Below are 7,946 nucleotides of genomic sequence, written 5' to 3' on the forward strand. Positions count from 1 at the left end.
ACGCAATTTGGGTGCATAGATCCTGAGAAATCAGTACCCAGGGCAACCAACTCTGGCCGTAATAACGGCCTTGATACGCCTGGGCATTGAGTCAAACACAGCTTGGATGGCGTGTACAGGTACAGCTGCCCTTGCATCTTCAACACGATACCACAGTACATCAAGGGTAGTGACTGGCTTATTGTGACGAGCCAGTTGCTCGGCCACCATTGACCAGACGTTTTCAATTGGTGAGAGATCTGGAGAATGCGCTGGTCAGTCAGCAGTCGAACATTTCCTGTATCCAGAAAGGCCCGTACAGGACATGCGAAATGCGATCGTGCATTATCCTGCTGAAATGTAGGGTTTCGCAGGGATCGAATGAAGGGTAAGGCCACGGGTCGTAACACATATGAAATGTAACGTCCACTGTTCAAAGTGCCTTCGATGCGAACAAGAGGTGACCGAGACGTGTAACCAGTGGCACCCCATACAATCACGCCGCGTGATACGCCAGTATGGCGATGACGAATACACACTTCCAATGTGCGTTCACCGCGATGTCGCCAAACACGTATGCGACCATCATGATGCTGTAAACAGAACCTGGATTCATCCGAACAAATGACGTTTTGCCATTCGTGCACCCAGGTTCGACGTTGAGTACACCATCGCAGGCGCTCCTGTCTGTGATGCAGCGTCAAGGGTAACCGCAGCCATGGTCTCCGAGCTGATAGTCCATGCTGCTGCAAACGTCGTCGAACTGTTCGTGCAGATGGTTGTTGTCTTGCAAACGTCCTCATCTGTTGACTCAGGGATTGAGACGGATAGGATGCCTGTCATTTCGACTGCTAATGATACGAGGCCGTTGGGATCCAGCACGGCGTTCCGTATTACCCACCTGAACCCACCGATTCCATATTCTACTAATAGTCATTGGATCTCGACCAACACGAGCAGTAATGTCGAGATACGATAGACCGCAATCGCGATACTCTACAATCCGACCTTTATCACAGTCGGAATCGTGATGGTAAGCATTTCTCCTCCTTACACGAGGCATCACAACTACGTTTCACCGGGCAACCCCGGTCAACTGCTGTTTATGTATCAGAAATCGGTTGGAAACTTTCCTCATGTTAGCACGTTGTAGGTGTCGCCATAGGCGCCAACTTTGTGTGAATGCTCTGAAAAGCTAATCATTTGCATATCACAGCATCTTCTTCCTGTCGGTTAAATTTCGCGTCTGTAGCACGTCATCTTACTGGTGTAGTAATTTTAATGGCCGCTAGTGTGTAAGGAATGTCCCCACTGCCGAGAAAAACATCTTCTTAAGAACGCTGACTTCTTTCACACGCCTCTCTGCGCCAGTTCTCCACTTTTGTGTACGCTCCTCCCCGTGTCCATGGAGTGCTGGAATCGTCGCCACATCCCTGCTTTTTAAGGCAGGTAAAATGATTGCCCCCAGGCCAGAAGAACTCACATGTTTTCGCGTGTACAATCTTGGCGTTCTGTCCTGATGGCTGCAGGTGTCCATCAGTTCTCGGCATGCTTCTCGTTGTCAGACAGGCCCTTTGCAACGTGTCCCTCCATGAGCGAGGCGAGGGCATCCGCCCAGCTTCCCGCTGCGGCTTGCAGAATGACTGCGGTGTCCTCTCCTCGGGGGCTCGCCCCCAGAGCGTCCGTTTCCCTTCTCTTCCTCGGCGATGGTCGGTTGTATTACAACATCTACAGTCTTACTCTGCGAACCACTGTGAAATGCATGGCAGAGGGTACTTGCCACTGTGCGTGTTATTATGACAGTTCCATGTATGGAGCGTGGGAAGATGATTGCTTAAGTGTCTCTGTGCGCTGTGTGAGCAGTTAATCTTGTTCTCATGACTTTTGAAAGAGTGATGCATACGAGGATGCAGTATATTACTAATAAGGCTTTCTCCGGATAGTGTCTGTCGATTTTCAGGCGTCTGTCGGTTAAGTTTCTTCAGCATCTCCTTAATACTCTCCCATGTATCAGACAAACCTGTTACAATTTGTGGTGCTCTTATCGGTATTCGTTCAATGTCCCCTGCTAGTGATACTTGGTACAGGTCCAACAAATTTGAGCAGTATTCTAGGATGGGTCGCACGAGTGTTTTGTATGCAATCTCCTTCTTCTTCTTGCGTTACGGCCTCTGTAGGACCACAGGTAGCCCCTTCGTGGACTGCATTTTCCTCTTCTTCTCCCAGAACCTCTTAATTCTTTCTCTTCTTCTCTCCCGCTCTTCTTCCGAGATCTGCAGTTTCCGTTTCTCCCGTCGGCTCCACTGGTGACACTCTAATCTTTTCCTGTATTCTTCGCTGTCATTGATCTCCGGCATACTGGTCGGTGTATATTTGTCCCTCCAATTTTCCTTTCCTTCGACCTTGATCCCCAATTCCAACCAGTCCTTCCGAAGTTCAACAACCCACTTGGTTCCTGTCTTTCCCCTTGTCCTACCTGTTGTTTCCCACACTCTCTTCGTCATTCTGTCCATACTCGTCCTAACTACATGTCCGGCAAACCTTGCCCTTTTGAGTCTGATTTCCCCGGAAATTGTTCTCATGTTCCAGTACAATTCTTCCCTAGGTCTTCGCATCCACCTCTCTCCACATCTTTTGGGACCTAGTATTTTCCTCAGAATTTTTCTCTCTTCTTTCTCTAGTTGTTCTGCCCCATTTCTTCCTAGTGCCATCGTCTCAGCAGCATATAATACTGCATTCCTCACCGTTGCCTTGTAGTGGCTTATCTTTGCCTCTGTGGATATATTCTTTTTATTGTATATATCTCTCGTCATGCAGAAGGCTGACCTCATCTTCTTTATCCTCTCTGTTATCCCCTCCTTGCTCCTGTTCCTTCCTGTTTAAATTCTCCCAGGTATTTAAATTTGTCCACCATTTGCGCTGTGCCTTCCAGTGTTTCCCAGTCTGCAGTGGTATTTAATATCTTTGTCTTGTTATAGGCGATCCTCAGTCCCACCTTTCTGGCTACCTTACTTAAGTTGTCGAGTTGTGTCTTTGCGTCTTCTTCCGTATCGCGTACTATTGCTATGTAGACTGACTGCATTTCCCTAATATTCTACCGATCAAACGAAGTCTGTCACCTGTTTTACCTACCATGTAGCCTACATGATCGTTCAGCTTCATATCCCTACAAACTGTTACGCCCAGGGATTTGTATGAGTTCACTGATTCCTACTGCGACACATTGATATTGTAGTCATAGGGTACTACGTCTTTTCGTTTTGTGATGTGCAGAATTTTGCAATTCTGAACTTTTAAAGACCATTTAATGGCAGTTGGCAATCTTTGAACTTTATTATGGTACGACTGAATATTTGCACAACTTCCTTTTTCAGACATTAGTCATGATAGAGACATGAATTATCTGCAAGAGGTCTCAGGTTATTATTAATAACATCACTAGCTCTTCAGTCAAAAAGTTATCATTCTGCCTATCGTAATTTTTCTGCTGTGAAAAGTTATCCTAAATTGGAGCGAGGCAGGAACAAACGCGACTTAGACGGTGTCACATTTTGTATAGGAAGAGGGTACGAAGGAGCAAACGCAGTAGCCATTTTGACCTTACAATGTAAAGGAAATGAACCAGACAGATGCAGTTGATCCTGAGGAAGAAAAGAAAAAATATTGAATGTATCTTAACATGACATTATGAATGTAAATATTAAGCTAGACATAAAGCTAACACGTCCAATGATGTCAGATTGTATGGGTATCAGCACTATACACAACTACACAGGGGTTGCGAAGAGTGACGCTAACAGTCGATCTGCAGCTGCATGGATAATACAGGGGTGTAACAGGTGCAGGTGCATAACAGGTTCTAACAATACCACCACTTGCAAAATAGGTTAGAAATCAGATTAATAATGTTGCTCACGCAGCATATGTTCGCTTTATCGGGCAACAACAAAGTTATTGACTGTGGATGGTATCGTCAGAACGGAAATAATGAAGTCACTGTAAAAAAGTCATTAGTTTTGGCACTTATCTTGAATGGATTCCCACGTAGATTTCGTCGAAGTTGTTATGGTTCATCTTGTTGATTCTAGGGTGATTCCACTTTGACTGCTAGAAGGTCCAGATCTGTATTTTAGCAAATTTGAAGACCTAACAAATGCGTTTTTCAGGAAATTCTTAATGATCAAACAATCCCAGATCAGAACAATGGTATGGTAGAAATAATTTTTGACTTGGTGTTGACGATCCACATTTTTATTAAACTTCTTGTAAATTCACATATACTTCTTCTTAATTGTCACATCATGAAGAAAACAGTTTTGCATCAATCTTTATATATTTAATTTCCACTTTAACCAAACACAAGACTTCACTGTTCTTTTACAAAGCGAAATAACAACTTAACTTCTGCAAAGTGAAACAAAGACTGCTCTGTGCGCATTCGCGCCAAAACGGTTACAAATAAGTCAAAGATTATGACAGTCTCACAGAAATGAATACACACAAGAACCATATCACTGTAATATATCGATACATCGGAGTACCTATACATTAATAAAACTAAATGTGAATAATGTCACACAAATATGTCTGTTACTTTGCAGAAAAGTAGTACGATATTACTGGTATCGAGAACTGGGGTTGGAGAGCCGTAATGGTCACGTAAATAAAGAACCATTACAAGGTGTAAGTGCAGATGTTTCTATTGGTGACTGAGGATGGTGTACTGAACAAGATTACAACAGTATTTACCCCATTTGCAGGCTCACAATTACAAGTCTTTTTTTTAGGTTGGTTAGTACCCCCAAGTATTTTGGCATGAGCAAGCCATTAATGCTTATTTTCCCCTCGGCAGCAGGTCAGCTGTGGATGTGTGGATCCAAAATGGTTAGTCTATATCGTCAGACGTAGTTCAATTAGTGATGCAGTAACGATCGTGCAAAGAACGTCAGATCGTAAAGTTTGTAACGTGTTGGTGGGAAGATTGTTCGATACAGAGGAAAAAAAGAAACCAAGACACTGATGTGTGTACAAATTAAGGTATCACAGATAAAATAATCTGTACTTAGATTGTACTCGTTACTCCCTGTAAAAGGGCCAGTGGAGGTCTCTCGGCGCACCAGATCGATCTTATCTGGCCCATGTGTAAATTCGGCCTTGAATCAAGAATCGGTCGAATGACGGTTTTGTAAACCTACAATGGTCACAAGTAAAGTTACACATGGTAAACTTGCACGTTGGGTGGAGTCCTTAGGAGAGATCGCTTTAAACTCGCCAGCGGGTCCTAAGACGTCATACCCGATCTCGCAATCGGAGATTCGCCAGTCTGCACCGCTGCCCATTTAATTGAAAGCTTATTGCTTCAGTTTGTTGTCGGGTACAGTCGGATCATACCGGCATAGAAAGGAGAAGCAAGTACACGAGTTCACAAGTATAGCCAAGGACTTACGGTACTGCGCTCCATACACCAATACATTGACGATCGGTTAGCAGTGAGCTTCGTTGCGTTGAATATTGTGTGTGTGGGGATGGGGTGCGTGTATGTAAATATATTTACGTGTGTGTATAAAAATTTCCAAGACGGCAGCAAATTTGTTAAACAAGAATAAAACCATTTCGTTTGCATGGGACGAACTTTATATGTTTTCTGTCTGAAGTGGGGACTCTGTCATCGAGCTTTTTGCAGACATCACTCTCCCTCTTATGGAGTAAATTTGCAATTGTATACTCCTCATTACTTAATTTTCATCTTACACTCTCCACAAACTCACAAGGCACAGCTTTATTATAGGCCATCTGGTCCCGAGAGCTGGTCATTTTCTGCGTGTCATTACTACGCGTCCATACTACGTCGCGGCCTTACACCACTGCACACTTTAGTAAGATAAAACAAGTGGACAAACAGAAAGAGACAGCAGTACCACCTTCCTCAGACTCGCCACTTTCACGGAGGAAGCCAGTGTAGCACTACCTTAATAGTGGTGCCTTGAGTTCTAACGTATGCAGCCCTCAGCACTGGACTCGTTCTCGCTCGATTTCTGATCTCTCGTCCTTAATTGTGCGCCCCAGGTGCCATCTGGGCAAAACATGGCGGCCGCCACATGTTGTGATGTGCCAAAGAGAGTGGCTCGTGTCACAAGGAAAACAGATGCTCAACTTTAGTTACAGATAGACCAGTAAGTGGCAAACAACATACAAATGTATTGACTTATTGATGTATTTTTGGTTTCAGATGTCAATATTTTTTACATAATGTGTTGTATAAAGAGGAAGGGAAGAGCTGTAAAATGCCAATGATGAAGGTAATCAGTAAATCTGAAGCTTCCTGGCAGCAAAGAGACCACTGCAGCAAAGAAGCAGATCACTGTATGTTTCTCCAATGGTTGTTCGCTACAATGTACTTATTGTCAAAAGCGGTAATAAAACTGTTCTTTTGTAGGTTTTAATGGATCCTAAGTTTCAGTATTGGCTTAATGGCTGTTATACATTGATTTTGGACGTGAGCGGATCAGATATATGAGTACCAGATATGCGAGTCGACTATAGGCTGCTACTTAAAGTTGTAATGGAGAAGAGATCAGGCCAGGCTAAGGGTGTACACGAGCCTATACATTTAACAGTGTTCCGATAATCTGTATAATCGATTAATTTACGTTGTGGTTAATGAACAGATTTCGAATAATGTGGTAATTTCAGAGTCCTATTCAGGGAAGGAAATTTAGGATGAGAGAACCTGTGATAGTCATAGACGGATCATTTCACCTGGAGCAACTTAAAATCTGAGTAAATAGTGGTATATAAAAGAGAGATTTTAATCTGATATTGCAACAGGGACTACTTTCGAGTCACGGGATCGTTTGAGTGGCTGACAGACAATTTTACCCCCCAACCAAAATACGATTGTTTTACTTCTGCGTTGAGTAGTACGCTTTCGGTTTGTAGAAGCCTTTCGTTTTATGTTACAGACCACGTATAGTACTCGTCTTTGTAGTCTTCAATAAAGCGTGCACTAATATCTCCCATGATGCTTCGCCATCCCCACTCCATATCTCTCTACTGCTGGTTCTTTATAATGATTACGGCTACATAGTCAATATGGTGCGAAATCTTCCCTTATTTGGTTTCATCTTCTTGCTAACTACACGTAGAAAAGCTTTGTTGAAGTAGTAGTTTGACCATGCTAAATAATATACGTTCGCTGCATGCTATGAGTTTACTACAACATTCTTGTGCCCCAATTAACTCTGAACAGGTTAAATAATTCTTGAGATATCAAGCAGGGCCACTAATCTCTATATAAGAGAATGGCTACATCAGAAAGTTAATGCAAATCACCGTTGAAGCATAAATGATGAGTGTGCACATGAAAACAATGATGCATCACATCGAAATCGATAATGCACAGATTCTGATTAACTGAACTGCTCTGAAATATTTCCACATATTGTTTCAGACAGTTTCACTGCCAGCAATTCTTCTGAGTTTTACTATACAATCTAATATTTCATTACCTTCTCAGTTCTTCCTAGGCAACGGCCTTGCCGCAGTGGATACACCGGTTCCCGTGAAATCACCGAAGTTAAGCGCTGTCGGGCGTGGTCGGCACTCGGATGGGTGACCATCCAGGCCGCCATGTGCTGTTGCCATTTTTCGGGGTGCACTCAGCCTCGTGATGCCAATTGAGGAGCTACTCGACCGAACAGTAGCGGCTTCGGTCAAGAATACCATCTTAACGACCGGGAGAGCGGTGTGCTGACCCCACGCCCCTCCTATCCGCATCCTCCCTGAGGATGACACGGCGGTCGGATGGTCCCGGTAGGCCACTCGTGGCCTGAAGACGGAGTGCTTTTTTTCCTTTTCAGTTCTTCCTAGTTAATAGGTTTCAGAACACCTTCGAACAAGAAATCAGTTGTCAGTAGCCATTCCTAGATGTTACGATTTGTTGCAAACTTAAGGTACACGTTCAGCCG

The 7,946-nt window shown here is 43.8% G+C and overlaps 1 pseudogene; it reads left to right on the forward strand.

Annotated features, from left to right (window-relative positions):
* The first annotated feature begins 7,504 nt into the window (after nt 1–7,504).
* On the forward strand, nt 7,505–7,622 carry LOC124546179 (annotated as a pseudogene).
* Nucleotides 7,623–7,946: the final 324 nt, after the last annotated feature.

The sequence above is a fragment of the Schistocerca americana genome, chromosome 8 (assembly GCF_021461395.2).
Source record: "Schistocerca americana isolate TAMUIC-IGC-003095 chromosome 8, iqSchAmer2.1, whole genome shotgun sequence".
NCBI lineage: Eukaryota > Metazoa > Arthropoda > Insecta > Orthoptera > Acrididae > Schistocerca > Schistocerca americana.